Source organism: Podarcis liolepis (genome assembly GCF_965112155.1).
Source record: "Podarcis liolepis genome assembly, chromosome: 5".
Classification (NCBI taxonomy): domain Eukaryota; kingdom Metazoa; phylum Chordata; class Lepidosauria; order Squamata; family Lacertidae; genus Podarcis; species Podarcis liolepis.
In genome coordinates this window covers 20,920,637-20,943,407 of record NC_139556.1, presented here as the reverse complement: position 1 = coordinate 20,943,407, position 22,771 = coordinate 20,920,637, and the positions used below count along the sequence as shown (strand labels likewise).

At 41.7% G+C, this 22,771-nt stretch overlaps 1 protein-coding gene across 15 annotated transcripts in view; it reads left to right on the top strand.

Moving 5' to 3' along the window:
• Positions 1–22,771, top strand: part of KCNMA1 (potassium calcium-activated channel subfamily M alpha 1) — a 557,989-nt gene that overhangs the window by 203,717 nt on the left and 331,501 nt on the right. The gene's annotated exons all lie outside the window — the stretch shown is intronic.

Sequence of the window (22,771 nt, the reverse complement as noted above, 5' to 3'; positions counted from 1 at the left end):
CTTGTTTGTGCCAACTGTTAACTTCAGTTTCTCAAATGCTTAATGTGCTTTAAACTCTTCTGCTGACAATAGGATTACATTTCACATTTACGCATTGTGAAAAAGAGGAATCATGGGATCATAGAATTGTAGAGTTGGAAGGAACCCAAGGGTCATCTAGTCCAATCCCTTGCAATGCAGGAATCTCAACAGGAGACATGTTACTATTTAGTTTAAAAAACATAGGGTGGGATTGTTGCATGCGCAGAACAAGGTATGCTTGTGCAATGGGACTTTCCCCCTCCCCCATGCACCCCACCCCCATAAATCTGATTTGGAGGGTTGGAGAAAACCCCATAACATGTTTAGGAGTGGACACGGGAGGAGGAGAAGGTGGAAAAGTCTCATTCTGAGAGCAGACCTTGTTCCTAATGTACATACTTCACTTAGCCCTCTGTTTAATTCCACCCTTAGATTTGCATGAAATTTACATGTGCTAATTTATGTGTGTATATATATGAATAATTTAGGAATAATTGCTATGATTTAAATAGAAATACAGTGCATCCCACCACCATGGGAGAATACTTTGACCAGGAGGCTTAGTCTGCAGTCCAGGTGATAACTTCATGGGCAACTTAAAGGCACCTGCTATTCCTTCTTATGGTTCTTTTATCTTTGCACAGGAAGACGGGACAACTCCTTCAAACAGAACCCTGTCCTCTTGTGAGGGAGGGCACATGGCCACCCTAGTTATCACTGAGACTGGAGTTTTAATTAGCAGCTTACAAAAATATATACCGGTACTTAGAAAAATATGGTCATGAGAGGGACCATAGCTTAGTTGCAGGCTGCTTATTGTGCATGAAGGAGAACCCAGGTTCAATTTCTGGCACCTGAACCAAAAGGATCAGGGAGTAGGTGATGTAAAGAAACTTTATTTGTGTGAAACTCTGCAGAGCTCCTGCCAGTTCAGATTCAGATCGTTTTATTTGTACCTAATCATCAGGCCACCACAATACAAGGTTTATAACAGTGTGAAAGTAGCACTATGTGACATCAAGAGAAGTTAGCTGAGACCGAAACGAACTACAACATAAACCAACTTAAAATGCTGAATTTCTCTGGCAGATCATAACATGCCCCTTCAAAAAAAAGGAAAGATTGTTCCTCTTTTAACAAATATTAAAATGAAATATTAAAGCAGTAGAGTGGGTTGAGTTTAACTGAATCTGAAAGGTATGCAAATCAGAATAAAATTATGTAAGAACTTAATGAATCAAAGCGTAAAACAAACTTAGAATTCTAAATCTCCCTGGCAAGATGCAGCAGTCTTCCTGAAGAATTTTGTCCTCACGTTGGTTATTGCAGATAGAAAATGTGTAGTCTTCACAGATTTATATTTGCCTTGGCCAACCAGTATATAGATTGCAAGCTCATGGTCAGACCTCTCCCTAAAATTTGTCCAAAGTATTGCTTCCTCAATGCATTATATACAAAGCATTATATAATGATATGTACAAGGACTTTCCTCCTGCAACTTTTTGCTCATGTTGGGAACCCTCAGGTGGAGGAAGATCCCAATGTCCTCTACTAAAGGGACTGTGAAAGGGAGTTTGTTAAATGCTACACATGACATGAAAGACTTTACAGACCATCTGGATCTTCAGGGAAACATGTGCCCCCACTTCTTCCCAAAACAGCATAGAATCGATTGAGTCTTTGGGGAGGGGGGGAAGGAAGGTCAATGCCAGTCACAGTAAAACAATATTGGGCTAGATCAACAAATATTCTGAACTAATATAAAGCATCTAACCCAAAGCAATCTTGGCCCCCGCACCATGGGTAGCTGGGTGTGCCTACATCACAGTAAAGACACATAAGAACAGAAGAAAAGCCTTGGTGGATCAGGCCCAAGGCCCACCCAGTCTAGCATCCTGTGGCCAATCAGATCCCTTTGGGAAGCCCATAAATAGGACCTGAGAGCAACAGCCCTCTCCACTCCTGTGGTTTCCAGCAACAAGCACCCAGATGCCCATTTCCTCCAACAGTGGTAGTAGAATAATGACCATCGGGGTGGTGGCCACTGGTAGCCTTTGTCAGGAATCAAGCCTTATCAGGAGAAACTGGCCACTCTCCAGGCACCCGGCTTGATCTCCAGTTGACCTCCCTGTCTGCGTTTACCGGCAGGATACAGGCTAGGTCGCGATCGGCGATCCTCCTCAGTGTGAGAAGGACACACCACTCTTCCCTGCTCCCTGCTCCCCCCAGGGAGGGGAAAAGAGATAGACAGAAATGTATTTACATGTCTTTATTTCTGTCCTTGCAGCGTTACAGAAAACACTTCTGCTCTCATCAAACTCCAACAACCGAGAGATATTAAACTCCTCCTTCTGTACTTCCTGTACAGCTCATATTACACTCTGAGCTAATTCCGGTGCTCCGCATGAATAGACTGTCCCTCTGGTTCCCACGGTACAGTCCCAACATTCCCATCATGTTTTGCTTTCCAGCTAGCTGCAGCTCGCTGCCGCATTGCATCCATATCGTAACAGCCTTATCCTCTTTTAAAGCCATCCAAGTTGGTGGCCATCACAGCCTCTTGTGGGAGTGAATTCCATAATTTAACTATTGACACGTAGACCCCACTGTGGGGTGGTATTCGAAGGGAAGGCTGAATAGGCAGCATAAACTAGTTCATCTTGCTTGAACCCAACACCTGCTCACAGATATCCCATGGTCACCTTACCCACAAATAGATTAAATTTCACAGTTCCTAACTACACACTTGCTTGTTTCTAAAGCAAGGGGTTGGTGATGTATTCCTTCTTGTTTTAGTGAGAAGAATTGCTTTGCAGTATACTTTGGCTTCATTCTGAATTCCTGCTAGTAATGAAATACTATAGTGGCTACTTGGTTGCTTTTCGTTCTGGACATGATTAAGGTGTTGTGTTCAGTAGTGAAGTGCCTATGGCTATTCTTCTGTTTAAAAGCAAAAGAAAACCCTCATTTCCTCCTCCTCCCTCAAGAAAGTATGTATTTTGAGCAGCAGAAATTAAGTAGTCAAAAATTAGTCATAACAACTGTGCTGTGGGAACATTAATAAGGTGCAGATGAATAACTTTGTTGTTTGATAGGGTACATCCCAGTTACAGAAGACGGTAGCTTCACAATTGATTCATTTCCCAGAAATATACTCTGCAAGGTGTTGAGAGGTAATTGACCTCAGCTCCCATGTTTGCATATTTTTTTAATTGTTTAATTTGGTGTGTGATTTTGTCCAAGGAGCTAAAAATGTTTGGATTATGAAAAGATTGTGGAAAGATACAAGGATTGTAAAAGGCCCTTACGTTTACTGATGAACAAACATAAAAAATTGTATACCATATAGCAGTGCCTTTTTTTCTTAAAAAAAAAAGGTTAGGAGTACTCTCATTAAACGCTCACTTCCATCTGAGACTCAGTAAACACTGCAACAGGAAATGAGGCCTCCATCAGGAGTAGCAACAGAACTGACGATTCACCGTGCTAGAGAAGAAACTATATATATATATATATTAAAATGTTTCTTCTCCCGTTAGCTTCACAAAATGTTTAGGGATATGCGTCCCCCTGCTTCCCCCCAGGAAAAAACAAACACCACCACATAGAGTAAGGAATTCACTGTTGCCTACGTTGAGTCGTTGGAATGCACCAGTCAAATAAAGATACGCACATCATTGAAACTTGCCCATCTAGCCCAGTTTTGTCCATTCTGGCTGGCAGCAGCCCTCTGACGCCCCAGGTTTCGAGATCCCAGTCCTGCTATTTGAGATCCTTGCAGAATGCCAGAGATTTAGCCTCAGGCTTTGTGTATGCAAAACACGTGCTCTACCCATGGTAAAGAAGATGGCGACAATACTGAGCTCCCCCCCCCTTTAAAGTCTCCATTCTTTTAATTATTTTACCCATTTAAATGAGCAACAGTAATGCAGATTTGCTTGGTTTTACGTAAGATGCAAGGCGGTTCAGGAACTAACATTATTTAGAGGATATTTTCAAGGTGAAGGACAGGTAGTAATGATGCAGTGGACAGGTTTTGGATTTGAATATGGTAGATCTGTGTTGAAAATCCCTTCTCAGCCATGTAGCGGGACTTAGGCATGACAACATCTCTAGCCTGATTTTTTCACCCAGTGGAGACATTTTTGTACAACAAACAGAATTATATGATCTGTGTTTTTTTCTTTTTTAAAAAAAGATATCCAGAAGGTGATGCAGATCAAATTCTCAAAGCGAGTGCAGGAAGGATGAAGGGAGAGAACAGCTTTCTTTGACTCTTCGCGTTATTACAGTCATAAATAAAGGCCTGCAAGCTAAAACACCATCCAAGTATCAGAGAGCCGAGAAGTCCTTGGTCAGGGGCACAATCAGGGCAGCTAAGCTAGAGCTTCTGCATTTGTATTCATTTTTAGGTTTATGAAAATGTACTCATCCTTATTTATCCAGGGACTGTACAGGTAACTTGGGGGTGGAGCAAATGATTAAAATTATGAAGGCAAGCTCCTACAAACAAACATTTTAAGTCCTAAAATTATTCCATTTTGCAGAAGCATCAGAACTAATACACAATCAAATATTATACTCTAGTAAATGGGTGATCCGATACCACTGCCTAACTTATTTGAGCAGCAATTTTTCTCTCAAGAGAGAATGATGTTTGGCAGACATGGGCAATTAAAGATGTCTATAGTGGTAATTCTGCTATTTTTTCAAAAGAATCTTGGTTATAGCTATGGGAAAAATCAGTCTTGCATTTTGAGTAATGGGTTGCAATAAGAATCTATGTCATGCATCTTCTCTTTGCTCTCCTCTGCTTCTGGCTGCCATTATAGGATGTTGTAGTGAGGATGGAATACTGTTTTCTAATCAGTGCCCCAAAGATTATATATGTCTGGTACTTAGACTTAGTTTTTAGTTGCCAGAGGCAACCAGGGGAGCCACTGCTACAAAGCCGATCGGTATTGTAGGTTTTCTGCCTTCTGTTCTAAAGATGGCAAGAGACAGTTTGAACAAACAATGTAAACTGATATTTGGGCAAGCAAAGATTTACTGGGCCCTATGATAAAACGGCAGCTCAGTCCTAGGATTTGCTGCACATGCATGTTAGCGATTTAGGAAAAGAAGTCCCAACAGCCACTCCAATGCAAATGCTAAAGCTTGGAGTGTAAGGCACTGCTGTGACAAGGGCACAGGAGCAAATGGAAATTGTTAAAGGTCAAAGTGAGCAAACACACAGCAAGAAGCTAAGGGTCATAATGAAGAATATATTTCTCAACTCTGAATGGAATGTTGATCTTTAAGGGAGTGCGGAACACTGTAACATGCAAAATTAGTCTTGAAAAAATGCTCTCAAGACTGAATTTTGTTGGTTTACGTATGCTCAATTACTGGAACCTCACAACAGTGCAATCCTTTTTTCTTAGCCAGTCCCCTGCCCCTTGATCTCTTTCCAGCTTTACTTCCTCTTTCATCTCAACTGCAAGGTCATTCAGTTGTGTGAAAATGTTGAACGCCTGCCATTTTGACACGCTGAATGCCAGTTCGTACAGTGGGCTGCCAGTTTGCGGTGAGCAGCTGCACTTCCTCCTTGGCCACTCATGTAGCTGGAATTGTGTGGGGAAACATCACTGCAGATGTAGCCAGGACACAGCTATAAAGTTGCAGCAATTCTTGCTCCATGTAAGGAGCTGACCCGATATAGCTAATATTGTTGATGAATCTTAAGGCAATGAAGTATCAGCTTGTCAAATGGATTATTTTGAAATGCACCACCAGTTCTTATTGAAATCACCGGGGGGGGGGGCATTGGAATTTACATGGTGGTTTTTGAAATTCTGGTGTGAGATGTGTTCAGCTTCAACTTCATAGAATCCTCTTCAGCTCCACCTCCATATGACTGTTCTTCTCTGTTTGTCTGTCTGTCTGTCTGTCTGTCTCTCTCTGTGTCTCCATGGACATTACCCAAATGCACCATGTTTTTCTTTGCTGAGTCAAGACTTTTTCTCGGTTTTGTTTTTTGTTTATGCTAAAGAGAAGAGTTAAATAGCTGGTAGGAGAAGCACTGAACCAGCATCTGTTGAATTTTATATAAAGAGCAACTTAAATATTTAATGCATCAAATTACATTTGACAACACCTTCTCCTTGGTTTTGTGCAGATGTGTTTTGCCAGCATATTTGTCTTGCTGTGTAATTAGACAGAGGGAGGGAGAGTATGTTTTGTTGCGTGTAAAGTGTTCCTCCCTAGTTTGGAGAATTTTAACTTGGATGGCGATGATAATGATGGTTATAGAAGTGGTCAATTGCCTTACTTCCAGAATGCAGTATTTTCAAAAATATTCATTTTTTAAAACAACAACAACCCATGAACCTAACCACTGAAAATGCAAATATTTGCAAAGAATTGGGAGGAGGAAGTGGGGTGGAAGAGAGAAGAGACCAACCTTTTTTCTTGGCTAGAAATCTCAAATATCTTAACCCTGGCATATATAATTTGCTTACTGATTCTTTACATTACCTGTGGAAACTGTATTTCACTGGATCATGGGCCAGTTTCTAGTGTACCCATCACCTATCTGGTCCCCTTCCTCAAGTTTTAGACTACAACTCTCATCATCCCAGCTAGTACAGTAGCCCAAACCAAAACTACTAACAGTGCTAGTAGTCTGCTAACATTGGCTGGGGTAGTAAACACATTCCAATGACAATATTCAATGCATTTCTGGGTCTCTTTATACCGCAGCTGTTCTTTTTGTTTCTAGAAAGAAAATGTAAGTAGTAACTTTGTACAAATTACAATTAGTGACAGTGTCCTAGAAGGACCACCCTGCAGGTCTTATTGTGTGTGAATTGAACATTGAAAAGTGTGCCAGGAGTAAGTTTCTTGCCGTATAGAATTGGGTGAAGGCAAGTGAGGCATTCTAAAGCTGGAATTCTACTAATGAAGGGTAACTTAGAATATATTTATGATGTCTTTAAGTAAGCTTTTAACATTATGACACATAGGTGAACCATGGGGTTGCTAGTGGTGCTGGTGGTGTGTGTTGCAGTAGTCCATTGCTGTCAGCCCACACCTAACCTCTAGAGCCTGTTTGAAGCACTGCTGTATATCCGGATCAAATGCATCCATATGAATCTAGCTACAGGATGAAAACGTCTCTCTTGATTTGTCAGCTTGATAGCTTGATAGCTCTGTACAAGCTTGGCATCAACATTTCTTAACAATGAACCCACTCTGTTTTCATTCCACTGCTAAACTGGGAAACAATGTCAGGTGTCAAGCTTTCACTCACATTTCCCCTTGAATTATGTCAGTTGGGTGTCCTAGGATTCTCAACTTGCCAACATTTGGATGTTCAGGAGAGGGCCATGCAGGAAAAGTTTTACGCCATAATCTTTTCAATGTACTGCAGGGTGGTTGCCGCAGATAATCCAAAGCACATTGAATTCTAAACCCCTGGGAAACAGTGTTCGTTTGCTTTTAAAGACTGACCAGGTCCCTGGCTAAGATGCTTGTAATTACATTTCAACAGAGATGAAGACAAGCTGGATGAAAGAGTTATGGGGAGAATATGCACAAAAGGCATTAGGCCCCTAAGGCTTAGACTCAGCGGCGGGCGGCGGAGGGAGGGGGGTTGATGACTAAAGGCACATTCCAACCTCACTCTGCTGGTGGGGTTTTGCAGAGCCATGGCTGGATCCTCAGCCCAGCCACTCATGGTAGCCGTGGGGGTGTGGGTGTGGAAAGGAAACTTTATTATTGTGTTAGCTCCAGGCTAGCCTAGTAAATAGCATTGGATCAGGCCCCAATGCTGTTGTACAATCACTTTGGATCCAGTGGATCCCAGGCCAGCTCAGACCTGCTGCCCTCCTTGTCACCCCCCATTTCAGGACAAGCACCAGCAGCCCTCCTGCTTGCAAGTTTGGTAACTGGTAGGTGGCAGCGTTGAGCAGATGGACACCATAACTCAAACCACATATCCCAAAGGGGCTGGATTGCTCTGTAAGGAACTGGGTCAGAGCCTTGACATAAAAGGTGAGTTTTGAGGAGGGATCTGAAGAAACAGGTGGAGGCAACACCACCGTGTTTTGGAAATGATTGCAAGGTGTAGGAGGCAGCATCATGGGCAGGGCATTTTGGAATTCAAAGGCAAATAGATGTCATGAGGAGTTTTAAAGGTAAAGTATATTTGGGTGCTGCTGTGGTCTAAACCAGGGAGCCTCTTGGGCTTGCCAATTGGAAGGTCGGCGGTTTGAATCCCTGCGATGGGGTGAGCTCCCGTTGCTTGGTCCCACCTAGGTGGGCTCCTGCCCACCTAGCAGTTCGAAAGTATGTCAAAGTGCAAGCAGATAAATAGGTACCGCTCTGGCAGCAAGGTAAACGGCATTTCCGTGTGCTGCTCTGGTTCACCAGAAGTGGCTTAGTTATGCTGGCCACATGGCCCAGAAAAACTGTCTGCGGACAAATGTCGGCTCCCTCGGCCAGTAAAGCGAGATGAGCGCTGCAACCCCAGAGTCATCCACGACTAGACCTAATGGTCAGGGATACCTTTACCTTTTTATATTTGGTTTGTGCTCTCAATAGCGACCATGACACTAGTGATGATGTACAAATGGATCTCCTAGTTATGCCCACCTTGAAATTGGTTCTCCACTCACTTTCACTCTTACCTGCTCTGATCCATAGGCCACAGTTCATTTAAACCACAGCTGGAAGTTCATAACTACCTCTGTTCATTCCCACTTCTAGCCCTCACTCATTTCTTATAGTTCAGGACAAGAGTTTATAGATTTGGGCTCTCTGTGTTAACATTTGCCATATACAATCCAGTGGTGCAGGCTGTGATGCATTATTTCCTAACCAAGAAGTGAAAGAATTTAGTATCCAATGAATGACAACGTGCAGTTTAAGAGCTCAACTCACACAAGACATCGCATGAGGTGGGTGAAGGAGAAGGACTGAACGAGGAAAGTTTCCCATCGCAGAAATGAAAGAGGTTGACAGGGTTCAGTTTGCAGGACATTCCTGGCTTCTCGGTTTGACAGCTGTGTCCCCAGGCTCCCAGTGAGACAGCAAAAACTCCCAATATAGTAACCCTTGTCAATTTAAATACAGCACCAGGATGTTTTGTATTCCTGTTCAGCATCCGGACACAGCAGCTGACACCATGCATTTGGCTGTATAGATCTGATGTTCTGTGCCTTACAAATACAGAGCCTTTAATAGGAAGCTGGATGTTCAGCACTCATGAATAAATCTGGGCTCTTTTTCGGATTTGCACACATGGTGAATGAGTCTCTGATTATAATCAGAGGCATACAGAAGATTTTTTCCCCCTCCTGTGGCTCACTTTATAACTAAAGCAACATGGGGGGTTAAAAATGCAGAGCTAGGCAGATAGCAGTGCTTGTAGCTGGCATTTTGGAGGCAAGTGAGGGGGTGATTGAAAAGGCAGGAAGCTGTGGCCTGCCTGAGAGCAGCTGGTTTGGTCTTCACTCAGGCAACAAGTGGCAGAGACTGTGGAGCCAATAGTCAGTAGCTTTATAGGACCAAGTGGATCCCCAATGGCCCTGGCTGTCACTTGTTACTGAGCTGTTTGCTGCATCTGTGCCAGCTGTGTGGAACTGCAATAGGGAATAGGCAAGAAGCTGCCTCTTCTAACAAGCGGTCATAGTGGCAATGGGAGTAAGGTGTCTGGGTTCTGCTAGAGAGTCTGGTGCAAAGTCCCTTTGGATATGGTTCGCTCTCTTTATTTCTATATAATTTTGCACAATGACTCTTTCCCTTTCAGATTATTTAAATGTTTCTTTTGCTTTCATAAAGGTTTGCCATTTTTCTTGGGGCTCTGACAGACAACTTGCTCATTGGGGATTCATCCTGACTTGCTTGCACAAACCTTAGGTGGAGCATAGATTGTATCCAGGCTTCATTGTGCATTTGCTTCTGATTGGTTTCTGGGGTGCTTATGCAGACAGCAATGGAAATTCATCTTGATTTGCTTGTGGCCTGTTTGCTTGATCGTCCTGTTAAAAGGTTGTTCGTTCCACAATTTTCAAGATATTTTCCCTATAATTTTATTAACTGCAAAAAGTCTGTTTCCTTTTAAAAAGTGGATTTGTTGTACTGGGGCAACAGAGTACTTTAGTCCACTTTACTCTGGGTATCACCCACCCTCAGAAAATGAGGACGCAGGGCTCCACATGTAGCTAATGGCCACCAGAGAAGCTAAAAGAGAGAAGACAATGCATTTTATTGTAGATTTTAACCCATCACAGCAAATAAGAATAAGTCCCCATCCCAACTTTCTGGCAACCAAACAACCTTTCCTTGGCAAATTAGGGGAGAAAAGTTAGGTCCAACTGTAATGTAATTGATCCCTATGGGGAAATGTATCATTAAGCTGTATTCCTGCTAGAAACATTTCATCTGCTGCTAAATGTTTAATTCTAGGAGAAAGCAGCAGTCCGTATGAAAACACACTAGGAACTCTTAGATGCTTTTAAATCACAGTTAATGGCAACATCTTAAAAAACAGTTTACGCTTTATAACATGAGAAAGCAGCGCTGTGGGTACTGGAGATTTGAATAAATCAGGACCAATTAAAATGGGGGGTTGAGGAAGCCTGTGGAGTGATCTTCACTTCAGGCACTGCGGTAGCTCAGCTTTAGTCCTTTATGCCATCGCCATGCTCCAAAGAAGAAGAAAAAGCAAAGCAAAGCTAATATACGGTAGACACCAGGAAGTAGGGAATCTCAATCCAGGGGGAGTTTCCATAATTAGAACTAAGAAGGCTGCCCCCCACCACAAAACACTGGCTCAGTTCAAACATCAGGCCAAGCCATGGTTTGTACTAACTATAGTTTAGAACTTGAACCAGGCTTCGTAATTCCTGATGTTGTATATTAAAAAAATATATCAGTGTTTAGAGCTGCTCTGTGTTTTTTATTTTCTGTCCTCTGAGCTTTTACATTTTCAAGCTTGTTTGTATCTCAAAAGTGAAGCTGGCTCTGGAAGCTGAACAATAGGCATAATTATGATTTGTTTATCAAGGGATAGCATCAAACCAGAACTAGTACAAACCAATGTTGCAAACAAACTTCAAAGCAAGGCTTGTCAGTCTGCTTTGCCAGGCAATCACAAACCATATTGGGACTACCAAATTATAGTTAACTTTCCTTAACTATTGCTGAGTATGATGTCTGAATTGAGCCACAGTTTTGCTAATGTGCTCTTATAGCTCAACCCTGCTTGGATAAAACTAGGGACCCTTCTGTTAACTCACTGTTTCCCAAACTTTGGTCTTTAGCTGTTTTTGGACTACAACTCCCATCATCCCTAGCTTGCAGGACCATTGGTCAGGGATGATGGGAATTGTAGTTCAAAAACAGCTGGAATCCCAAGTTTGGAAAACACAGTGTTAACTGTTCGTATAAATTACCTAGCATTCATGCTGTAGAAGAAAGCAAAATCATCCAACTTTGGGTATAGTTTTGACTGGTAGCTTGTTCCCAGGTTGGTAAATATACTATTTGTATATTTGGTTTGGAAAGGATTACTTTTCTATAGTAAATAAACTATTTGAGAGAAAGCTGGACATTTACTTTTACAAAGCAGGCCCACCAAATTGGGATGCTAATTTTGCATTCAGAATCAATTGTAGCTTGCAGTCCAGCAAAAAGTGCTGCCTAGTCATCTCCAGTCATTTTTAATGGGCCTGTGACTGACTCCAGTGCTTAATGGTGTGTGCTCATAGATTTCAGTGTCAAAGTCACAGCCAAGGCGGGCTGCCCTTGCTTGTCCAGAGGAGAACCATGCAAATGCAACTATAGGAAGGTTACTGGAAGTTGTTTACTTTCCGATTTGATAGAGGTGGGAATTCTGTATATTTTTTGGGGGAAACTACTACTGAAAATCATAGCTTATTACCAGTAAAAGAATGTCACAGTTCCATTAATTTGATGTCCACAAATATAATGTGAAGCTTATTCCATTGCCATCCAATGCAGTATTCTCCCCCCTCCTGCAAGTAGTATAGTCTAGGCAGTGACCTCTAGAAATCCACATATGGGTATAAGATTGCTACTGCTTACCCTGGAAAATGATGGCTAGTCTTGTCTTTCATTACACTTAGGAGAAAAAATGAGAAAAAATACATTGTTGTTGTTGTTTAGTCGTGTCCAACTCTTCGTGACCCCCTGGACCAGAGCACGCCAGGCACTTTTGTCTTCCATTGCTTCCCACAGTTTAGTCATACTCATGCTAGTAGCTTCGAGAACATTATCCAACCATTTCGTTCTCTGTCGTCCCCTTCTCCTTGTGCCCTCCATCTTTCCCAACATCAGGGTCTTTTCCAGGGAGTCTTCTCATGAGGTGGCCAAAGTATTGGAGCCTCAGCTTCACGATCTGTCCTTCCAGTGAGCACTCAGGGCTGATTTCCTTAAGAATGGATATGTTTGATCTTCTTGCAGTCCGTGGGACTCTCAAGAGTCTCCTCCAGCACCATAATTCAAAAGCATCAATTCTTCGGCGATCATCCTTCTTTATGGTCCAGCTCTCACTTCCATACATCACTACTGGGAAAACCATAGCTTTTACTAGACGGACCTTTGCTGGCAAGGTGATGTCTCTGCTTTTTAAGATGCTGTCTAGGTTTGTCATTGCTTTTCTCCCAAGAAGCAGGCGTCTTTTAATTTCGTGGCTGCTGTCAGCATCTGCAGTGATCACGGAGCCCAAGAAAGTAAAATCTCTCACTGCCTCCATTTCTTCCCTTTCTATTTGCCAGGAGAAAATTACATTAGCCATCTTCAAATATTTGAATGATTGTCACACAGATGTTGGAGCAGCTTTGTTTTCTGTTTCTCCAGAAGGGAAAAGGCCTGAAGCAATGGGTTCAAATCTCATGGAGAAAGGGTTTTAAACTAAACATTGGAAAGAACTTTCTGGCAAGTTGTTTGACAGTGGAAGTGATGGACTCTTCTTCATTAGACAGTTTAAGCAGAGTTTGGATGGTGGATTTCCTACATTGACAGAGGGGTTGGACTTACCTTTGAGGTACCTTCGAACTCTATGATACTATTGAAATGTCAAATGACTTGTTGTTGTACATAATCTATGGTATCTAGTTAGCCAGTGAAGCCTTCTAATCATTATAGCCCCTTATCAGTTTATCGAACAAATACTCGCGGCCACATTTAACCTCATCTGATCTTTGGACTGGCTGTCTCCTCTGTGAGCTCACACGCAACACTTGACTTTTGAAGTGCTGTGTTTTCTGGAGTGACCTGGAAAATTAGTAGTGAGAAATCAGGTATATGCACGGGTGAAAGGGAAGAAGCCCCTTTCAACATGCCCAGGAAGATTGACCCCCACCTGATAACTAGAAATGGACTGGTCAAGCCTAGCAATTCTGTGCCCCTTGTGGCTAAATGATCCCAGTGAATGTAAACACTGGACATTTGGTAGCAAGGAGTATTTGTTCCATATGATGAACAAAGCAAAGAGTTTGCATGCAGAATACATCTAAAGAATTAGGTTGAGGGTTTTTCAGGAGAAGCAGAGGACTTTCAGTAATAGAGGTAGTCCGATCACTGCCACTACTAAGTTTATGGGAAAGAGGTAATGGCGAACAAAGCTGCAGGACGTGATTATCCATTCAGACATTTTTTATGTTCCTTGACATCCACAGCCTATGTAGAGCTACATGGTGTCATCATCAGCATCATTAGTCATTGTTGCTGCTGCTGCTGCTGTTTTGTACTTTTCTTGAGTAGTCTGCATACATTATTCCAGTTGGCTTTTTGACACTGCCTGCAAGAGTTGGCCAGTATTAGAATCCCTATATAGGGAGGAAGGAGGTCAGGCCAAGAGAACAGTGGCTTGCCTAACGTTACCTAGTGATCTCTAAAACTGATTTGATTAAGAGACAGAGGTGTCCTTTCATTCAATAAGTCAAATATTACAGTTTGAGTCAAATTTAATATTTGACTTTTTGTATGATATGACACTTCTGTCTCTTAATCACTCAGTACAGTCACACTAACGTTTTGAATCCTAATGCTTAGGACAGAGCAGGTTTACTTCTCTACTAGAATAATATTGTAGAAGCCATTTCTTTACAGAGACCTTGGCCAGTAAATAACGGGGGTTCTTTCCAAGAGGGTGAGAACTAGTAAATAATAGCTATGATAGGACGGTCCTTTTTATCTCAATGGATGGTTGAATTAGATTAGAATGAGCACTACACTGTCACAAAACTTGGCATACTAGATATTTCATGAGCTTAGACAAGGTTTTTATTAGTGGCAGGTGAGCTCTGCTTGGCTTGATTGTGGCACTGATGGTGTATGAAAGCTTTCTTGGACTATGTTCAGAGAAAAGGCTAATTTATTTCTGGGGGTTATCTCCCAGTTTATAATGTAGGTTCATGTGTACTGCTGCTGCTGCATGTATGTATTTTACCACTTCTCAGCACCAGCTCTGCTGAAGAGTTGCTTGGAAATTCAGCAGCCCACCTCCCTCCTCTCCAGAGCAGAAACTTACCTTCCTCACATTTGACTACAAGAAGGGTGTCTGTTTGTTATGGTTTTGATTCTGGTACTGTATGTTGCTGTCCCCAACTTTCTTCAACCCAAATATTATTGGATTACAGCTCTCATCATCTCTGACCATTGACCATGTTTACTGGGGTGCCAACTTGAATAAAATATTTGAGAGGGAGCTAAGTAAGCCCTGCTCTACATAATCAATAACATGCCCATTTGAATGACAATGCTCATCAACTTGGGGGGCAGCTCCCTCCAATATTTTATTTGGGGTGTGTGTGAAGGGACCTCGGCCCCTAGGAGTGCCTCCTATGGAAGGGAGTTGGTGTATGTTAGCACCAGATTGTGGAAGGCTGTCATAGGAAATGAATAAGATATTTATTTTACCAGCAACAATGAGTAGGAATTTTTATGTATTAAATTGTAAGCTATCTTATGCTTCTGTCAGTATTCTAGGAACACAGGAAGCTGACTGATACTGAGTCATACCACTGGTCCATTCACCTAAGTGGCTGACACACTCTGTATGCAGCCTACACACTTCTCTCTCTCTCTGGTCCCAGAGAGGGTTTTGTACTTCAAATCCTTGCTGAACCAAAATTCATTTGCAAGTTGCAATTCCAGTTGCTCTCAGTCCTGCAACTGACAGAGTAGTCTGAGTTTTGAAGTCTGGCAGCTCTCCAGCTTCTTCTCAGGTGATCTCTTCAGAAAAATCTGCATATGAATCCGTAGCTCCAACAGCTAGTCTTCAACAATTCCTGTATTCTCCTACCATGACCCACACTGTACGATGCCGCTTGAGCTTTTTTACACACAAAGCTACTTGTCAAATCTGCCCAGTAACATAGATAAGAAAGCCACCAGATTCAGCCAGGTGCATTGTGGGGCATGAGTCAGCATTACCAACCAATGAGGAATTAACCCAATTACCGCTTTCCTTAACGCACATGAGGTTTTGCTCTGTCATTGAGCTACGGCCGTTCCCGTCTCTATTCCCTTTCTCCTAAAAAGAGTTCTGTTTGAGGTATTGGAAATAATATGCACATTTATTTAAGTTCAGTCGATTCATGGTTGACTACTCACCTGTCTCTCAACCAATTAAGCAACAGAAGTCTCTTTCATCTGTTGATAGACTTGTTGTTAGTAAAGATGCACTGAATTTGCCCCCAAATACAGCTAAGGCTTATTAACAGTGACAAGAACTCAACATGCATTAAGAACCAAACTTGCCAAGGAGCATATCCATCCATCTTCCTGAGCACCGAAGAGGAGTGATAGATAAAACAGCAGGGCTTTTGCATGAGGCTCCTCAATCTGCTGAGCTCTGTGTTTTGGATTAGATGTGTTGCTTACCAGCACTGTTTATCTTGCTCAGGTACTTTCCTAAGTGAAGGTGGCATTTGCATTAGATGAAGGTCATTGCTGGGTATAAAACGTGATTACTTGTCTGCTCTAATCCACAGGCAGGTAATGCTTTTAACTCTGGCTCTTTAAGGGGCTTTCCTGCTCTCAAGATATCTAGGTCAAGATCTATTTATAAAAGCTGCCGCAAAGACATTGGGGGTTTCCAGCCAGAAAGGGTAGTTGTGATTGAAGAGACAGGCTGGCTCTTTGTTTATTTGCCATGCAGCGAAGTTGATTTTAAAGGGGCATGGCTGATGGCATTTCTTCAAAAACCTTTGCCTTTTAAAGGAATAATTTCATAGAGTTCCTTGTTTAGCTTTTATAAATCTCAGTAGGAGGCGGTGGAAGAGAGGGTCTAAGCTTTAAAACATTCACCATTTGTAATGTAGTCTTGGCTTGTTTGTTTGTGCACTGCTATGCAGGTCCATGATAACAGCTGGCACACTGCCCATTTACTTCACTGCCACCATGAAATTTCACAAATGAGGTAGGGAATATTGGGAGAGGGTTGAGAAGGAAGGCGTGGGGAGATCTTACCTCCCACCACCATGGTGGCGATTAAAGGGGGTGATGGTAAGAAAACCACCCTGCCCAGTCCAGAGTTCCCAGCGTTCTTGTACAATATGCTTGTTTTTGGAAACAGACGGCTCCTGAACTGGACAATTGGTTAATATAAGCAGGCTGTCTTTTCCTGCAGTGGATCAATGGGAATCTTTGGTCTTTGACTGCATAAAAATCTGCCACTAAACGTGTTTGCTAATCTGGGGCTCATAATCCTTGTCACATCTGGGGTTGCGCTGGAATTTATCTGTACCTTTTAGGTGCTGCATTCAAACCCTGTCTCCACAAAAGCTGGGATCCTAAGCACACTGAAGTGAGTCACACTGAACCTCAATAGGGCTTGAAGGAAACATATGTAGGACCCAGCTATAGATTGATAGAATGGCTTGTCCCAATATTGAAGAAAATTTCTAGCACTAATATATCTGGAAAAGGAAATCTATGACTCCCACACACTGGCAAGTTATAATGGGGAGGGGGTGTCCATGGAACAGGGTCATGGGGAGGTGGTTCCACAGAGCTGTGGTCATGCATAGTGATAAGCCCACACTAATGAATAATGCTTCTGTATTCTGCGCTTTCTTTGATTTTAAATTTTATTTTATAATATATTAACTTCTCGCTGTAAGCTTCCCAGAGAGCCTTTGGTTCTGGAGCGACATATAATTGTTTTAAACAAATAAGTAATGTCCAGACATGTATGTAGCAGTTTATGAATAATCAAAGCAATTCCTACACACTTTCTTGTGCCACTCACCTTACAAGAACCATGTCAGGCACATCAGTATACATATCCTTATGTTGCAAACTGCAAGAGGGAGGCCTACATAAAGCCACCTACGTGAATTTGTGCCAGAGGTGAAGTCTTTTGACTGGGGGGGGGGGCTCCTGCTGTCGACCACTCTCTTAGCCACTGTGCTACACTGCCAGCAATACATAAACAAATCTAAATACACAGGGCTTCCTTGGTTCCCATATGCTTCATCCTCTCCTGCCCCTGAAAACTTCCAGAAGCTGCTCCTATGAGAAGGTAGACACTAAGCTTACACATCTCAAATTTTAGAAGCAGAATTGTTATGCACTGAAGTTCTCACCCTGGGCCAGCAGGGGGATACTGTAGATAGTTTTCACTCAGGTCCACATATGCAAATAGGGGGACTGAAAGCGACGTTCAGTGATTGGATAGTTACAGAAAATGGTTACAGTTGCGTTGTAGTGGAGCTCTATATAAGCAGGCTGGCTGAACCCTTCAGTTCAGTTCTGTTCTGGTCTGTGAATAAACAAGAGCTGTTGAAGAATCGTTGTGTTGTCTGATATGTTCGCCCACAACTTAACAAGAATCTTCAAATAAACTTGGGGGGGGGGAACGTATCAGAGAGTGTCACAATGTAAAGGTTCGCCGTTGGACATGCCAGTTTTTGTTATGCTGTTATTTGGAGTTTTGTTTTGTTGCAGTGACATTTGAAAACTAATTAAGTATCTGGCCTCCCCCTCCTTAAGCACTGGATGCTCTTTTAGCCATATGTGGCCATGTTTTTTTAATCAAGTCCACAGAATGTTCCTATAATTAAGCTGGCTTCATTGGCATAACCTTGGAAGGGGTTTTGATGGGTAGGTAATAACCTGGTTTCCTTCCAATCAGAAATGCAGATAGAAAGATAGGGTGTTTCAGGTCTTAATGCTACCTGTTTGAGGAGGAATCCAGTCAAAAAATAAACAAATTCCAGCTCATGATTCACTCTAAAATGATATAATTTGTTTAACAGTTGTGGTTGCAAACGTTCTAAATTGATCCCACGGGAGACTGAAACATGCAGCTCACAATTTCTCCTTATCACCAAGAAACTTATAAACAGCAACAGCAACATCCCCACTGATTTCAAAATGGCTTCCTGCCAGTGCACCCCCTTTCAGAATTCTTTATCCTACAGTGTATGTATGCCATGTTGGAAAAGACTTGTTTGCCCACTTATTTTCCATAACAGCTTTTGCAATGAAAATAGCCTCGGTGCTATGTCCGTCATCCATGTTTCATGTATAAATATTCTGAAGAACGAGGTCAAAAAACATCAATGTGTTGAGTTTAGATTCCTGGAACTGGAGACATTTGAAAAAGAATCATTATAATAATTTAAAAGATTTTTAAAAGGATATGAAAACAACCCCATTAAGTAACGAAGCATTCAAATTAATTTAAACAGAGCAATATGGATTGATAATATCTTGAAATTTCAGATTCCTATGACTTATTAACAAACTTTCAGTAAATTTTTGTTATCCGCTTACCCTGTTATCCTAGATCCTTCTTAATTTGGTTAAGAAAATGCTGTTCCAAATATTTATGTATCACTGACTGATATCTGGGCTACTTGAAGATTTCCTCTTACCAGCCTTACTGCTATTAATAATGCTGAAATGTGTCCTGAATCTATCTCATTCATATCTGTCTTTAAAAATATGATAAAGAAGATTGAAGTAATATAATTGTGGAACAGAAAAAAGCCTTGAAAGTAATGCATTGAGTCAGGATCCTCTGCACATCGTGATTTCCCAGTGGAGAGCTAGAGTGATCAAAGGGCATCATGCCAGAGTCCAACAAGCAAGGAATAATGCAATAAAACAATTCTAGACAGTTCAAGCTGTTTAACCAAGACATCCAATATATGGGCAGGTGACATTATGTTTGAAGAGATATTCAGTCTCTGCCTGTAATACTGTTTGAATTGATGGCCTTAGATTTGCGAAGGCCTATTTAAATATAATTTACATAACTTTCCATGGCAGAAAGTGGCAATTTTTGAGGCTGCAAGAATGTCAGAAAACAGTGCTGCTTGAAATCTTAAGAGTGTAAACTTTTTGGGCTCTCTCTGTGTTAATGTGAAATGGTCATGTTAAAAAGCTATAATATATTATTACGAATTTCATGGACCTGACAGTCAAGTCATAGTCAAGTGACCTAGTCGGAAACTCTGCTAAAAATACTCTGTTTCCTATAGATCAGGAAAACAGAATACTGTATTTTTCACTCTATAAGATGCACTTTTTCCCTCCTAAAAAGTAAGGGGGAATGTGTGTGCGTCTTATGGAGCGAATGCAGGCTGCGCAGCTATCCCATGAGCCAGAACAGCAAGAGGGATTGCTGCGCAGTGATCCCTCTTGCTGTTCTGGCTTCTGGGATTCAGAATATTTTTTTCTTGTTTTCTTCCTCCAAAAACTAGGTGTGTCTTATGGTCTGGTGCGTCTTATAGAGCGAAAAATACGGTAATCTTATTAGTCTCAGCCAGCATGACCAATGGTAAATGGGAATTACAGAACAAGAACATTGGAAGGACCGCAGGTTGTTCAACCCCTGATGTGCAATCTTTGAAAATGTGGACCAGGGATTGCCAGCCTTTGTGGACCTGCAGGCAGATGTCAAATTCCAAGAAGTGTTGTGGGCGTCGGTCACAAAATGGTCGCCAATGTGGGTGTGACATGGCTGTTGGGGCCATGGCATAAGACAAAATTAGAAAGCGTGTAGTCATTTCTGCTCTCCCTCAAAACCACATGCAGTCTCTCTTTCACACACCACACACCCTATTTTCATCGGAGAAATATGGGAATGTATGGATTTATCCATCCCCCCAAGCCATATGAAGGCAGCCCTGTATAGGGAAGTATTTTAATGTTTAATGCTTTATTATGTTTTTATATAAGTTGGAGTGGCTGGAGCAACCCAGTTAGATGGTTGGGATCTAAATAGTAAAGTAGTAGTAGTAGTAGTAGTAGTAGTAGTAGTAGTAGTAGTTCTTCTTCTTCTTCTTCTTCTTCTTCTTCTTCTTCTTCTTCTTCTTGACTAGGACATCCCTATTTTCATCAGATAAATATTGGAGGGTATGATACGGGCTATACACAAACATGCATCTCTCTTTCTCGTTCACATACACCTCACAAATACACTTACCCCTCCCACATACAGAACAACCCTCTCTCTCCACCCAAGTGTATCATTTCCTTTCTCTCACAGACAATACATAAACCCCCCCTCCCTGTCTTTGCGCAAGTGCATCTCAATCACACATATGGAACATGCTTGAGCACATTCAGAAAGCTCCTTGATGGGTGAAACCAGTTCCTACTATTCCAACACTAGTAATAGTAATACACGAGGGCAAACAACCTGGTGTGTCTCTGCAAGTGCCAGGTTAGCGACCCATGATGTAGACACATCTGAGGACACAGCTAACGGAGTACATCACCTGCTACATAACATTTGCAGACCATTTGCAGAAACCTTCACATGGTACCTTATCCAACTTGCACGGTAACTTTTATATGCATGCTGATGAATCAGTCACTATACTGAAAGCAGGCAATTGTCCTGATGCTGTGCATTATTCATCAACTCCCTTGCCGTGCTATTACACTCCATTGCACTTGGGACAATAACTACAACCTGCTAATGTGTTCCCCGTTGTGTTGCCTTCCTGACACAACGCCTCAAGCAAATACTCCCTGTTTTCCCCTTCCTTCTCCCTTCATATGCCCCACCCAGATTCTATTCTTTCTCTGTTTTGGAACAATGAACTAAACGTTTTAGAAAGCAAATTCTAATGAGTCCCTTTGCAAAATGGAAACTCGTACAGGAAGGAGTTGCATTTATTTATTTTACTTTTCTGCTAGTTAATAAGCTTGGCTGCCCTTTGGGAGGAAGCTACTTCTGGATGACTTAACATTTTTGGTTATATAAGCAGCTGTATTTTCAAACTATCCAGCATCTGTAAAAGACAGTGAGACAGTTCTTTCTCCCTTTTTTAAAAATCGGAGCTAATGACAGGCTTAGAAACTAAAACGACAGTGTCATCAGAGCTGCATAATGCAATCTTTATAAGGGCTTATGAACCTAATTCCACTTTATTTATTTTTTATTGCTATTCCAAAATGTTTTTTTTTTAAAAAATAAATACTTACCTATGAGCAGCCAAATGACTACTTTTAAGCACTAAATGGAGTGCACGTTGCAGCAATGGGGCACTATGTCATTCCTTTGGATGTTGTTACTCCCATCTTTAATCATCCCCAGCCATTGTGGCTCCTTGTCAGGGATGATGGGAGATGTAGTCCAACAGCATCTGGAGGGCACCAGGTTGACTACCTCTGTATAAAAAGGTGCAGCCTTGCTGCTGTTGGAATGGGCTACTGTTGGAAATGAAGTTAAGCTGTGTACTCACTATACCTGTGAGCACATCTGAAGCACACACCTTTCCTCAAAGAATGCTGGGTGCTGTAGTTAATTGCTGGGAATTGTAACTCTGTGGTGGGTAAACTACATTGCCCAGAATTCTTTGTGGGAAAGAATATTGATTGATTGCATTTCATGCCCCACATTTTTTCTCCATGAGCTCAACCTGGCATACATGGTTCTCCTCCTCCTCATTTGATCCTCACCACAACCTTGTGATGTAAGTTAGAATGTACAACTGTGTGCACAGACCCCAGACCAGGTTCCAGGTAATCCAGCAGTCTGTTTTCAATAGCCGCTGTTCCGTTGCCTCTGGAAGCCCACAAAGAGAGCATTAATGAAATGGCTTTCTGTCCCTTCTAGCTGGTGTTCAAAGATATTCTGCCACTGAACACAAAGATTTAAACATTTACTGAAATAAATGGAATTTGCACAAGTGTTTAATAAGATTCAAAAGTACTTACCATTTGGCTAGCTCATGCTCAGTTTTTTAAAAAATTCATTTTTGATTCAATGAAACATAAGAAACAGAAGAAGAAGGCATATTTAAAGGCTGATTCTGATTAAAAAAGTTCTTCCTCCCTTTCAAAAAACCCCATGTGCTTTTCTTCACACCTGCCATTTCCCTATGACATTGTATTCATGTGAATCACACTCGGATCTTTTAAAAGCTGCAGCTGGCTAGCTGATTTGATTCCCAGCATTTCTGAGATGTATGGAAGAGTAGCAGAAGTTTCTAATGCTAAAACTTCTCTTTTCTTTTGTTCTATTCTGTTGCATTTGTTAGTTGCATATAGAAAAGTGGCTTTGGGATTTTCTTTTTTATTTTCTTTTTTGACATGGAATGCCTAGTGCACTTCTTTTTCTGGCAGCTCTGTGAGACCATTTGCCTTGATGAAATAGAATCCTGTCTAATGTGCTTGCCTCAGCAGGCTGCCAGTGCTTATGTTTTATTTGGCAATAAATTAATATCATTTGGTGCCAAATATAGATAAATAAATAGACAAACTGACAGCTCTGGAC